Here is a 1657-nt window from a genome sequence, read left to right on the forward strand (position 1 = left end):
TATCAATAAATCAAGCAATACCAAATGCTAGTGGGGGTGTGGGGGAAAAGGAACCCTTCTCCTACTGTGTGGTCCCAACAATAAACTTGAAAGTCTATGACAAGAGCGGCCACAATGAGCTCTTTATAAATATTTTAGATTAAGTAGAGTTATACTAAAAGTTGAGTTCATATAAAATCTTCAAAAAATGTTCCTGTATAATCTTGCTTGTTATAGTTTACCATTTCTGTTAAATGCATGCATTGAATTACTTCATACATTACAGCATAGCAGCTGCTCCTTACCATTTATTGTTAAGGATTTTAACTGTCCAACTTCTTCACCTCCTACTCTTTCTTGACCATTCTCGACAATCCTCTTTGTAGTGATTATTCTACTATTAATGATTTTAATAGAAGTTGATATAGATTTGAAGTTACTCATTCCACTGCCATCAAATGATGTGGATGAAAATGAAGTGAGGCCCCCGTGAGCTAGGGACCCAAATGAAGTAAAGCCTGTACCAAATGAAAACATTCACCTCCAAAGGATGGAAGTCCACTGAAGGCAGAGAAAAAAGAGCCTTCACTATGGCTTCTGCTTCCTCACGGACCCTTTCAGTTCCCAAAAATGTCTCAAATGGGTCTTCAAAGAAGTCAAGTGAAAATGGGTCCCTGCAACCCAAAAATTCCCTGAAGACACCATCTGGGTTTCAGAATGTGAATCCAAACTCAAATGGACTGTCAAAGTGGCTTATTCTTCCTCCACCACTATTTAAGCCTTCTTTTCTGTATTTGTCCCAGATGTGCCATTTTTTAGCATTTGATAACACATAACACCTCATATGCCTCAGTCACTTGTTTGAATGTTCCACACTGCTTGGTTTTTTTTTGTTTTTTTGGTTTTTTTGTACCGGGAATCAAACTGAGGAGCTCACACTTGCCAGGCAGGTGCTTGTGCCCATCTGCTTCTTTATTCTCAGGATTTTTACCTGGGTGCCCCTGTCATACCAGTTTCCAGTATGCTTTCTTGATGTCCTCATGAAAGGCACATCTCTGTATGCCTAGAATTTCATAGTAATCCACCATGTTTTACTGATTTGCTAGAACAAGTCCCAGGATAAAGACAACCGGTGTAAAAAGGAGGGAGGTGTGAGCCTATCCCCTTGTGACTCCAGGACTGTACACTGGGGATTTCTCTCTGCGTTCTCCTTTCATCTTTCCACATACTTATGTATCCTTATGAATCTAAACCCAAATTCAGAATTTTTTTTCTCTCAGTGCTGGAGATTGAACCCAAGGCCTCGTATATGCTAGTCAAGTGCTCCCCCACTGATCTACATTCCCAGCCCCAAGTTATTATTATTTTGCAGCGCTAGCAATTGAGCCCACAGTCTCACATGCACTTGGCAAATGCTTTGCCAACTGCTACAACTCCAACCCTTCAGAACAGTTTTTGATTGATTTCCATTTATTTCATGCCCACAAGGATGCATTTCCTAACGATAGGCTGCCTCATAATTTGTTTTACTTTCCATTGTGTCCTTTCCCATCCCATGGTGAGCCACAGGGTGGAGTTGAGGGTTCCCATGGCCATTGCCTTTCAGAAAAGCTACACAGCCCTCTCCAACCAATTAATCCCAGGCATTCAAAAACCCTTTATCAGCTAGCACAAAAGC

The 1657-nt window shown here is 41.0% G+C and overlaps 1 pseudogene; it reads right to left on the reverse strand.

The window, feature by feature from the left end:
- Window positions 1-252: 252 nt before the first annotated feature.
- On the reverse strand, window positions 253-1067 carry LOC100730127 (dnaJ homolog subfamily B member 6-like; annotated as a pseudogene).
- Window positions 1068-1657: the final 590 nt, after the last annotated feature.

Source organism: Cavia porcellus, unplaced genomic scaffold (assembly GCF_034190915.1).
Source record: "Cavia porcellus strain 051 isolate PalLab524CR breed Dunkin Hartley unplaced genomic scaffold, mCavPor4.1 scaffold_16, whole genome shotgun sequence".
NCBI lineage: Eukaryota > Metazoa > Chordata > Mammalia > Rodentia > Caviidae > Cavia > Cavia porcellus.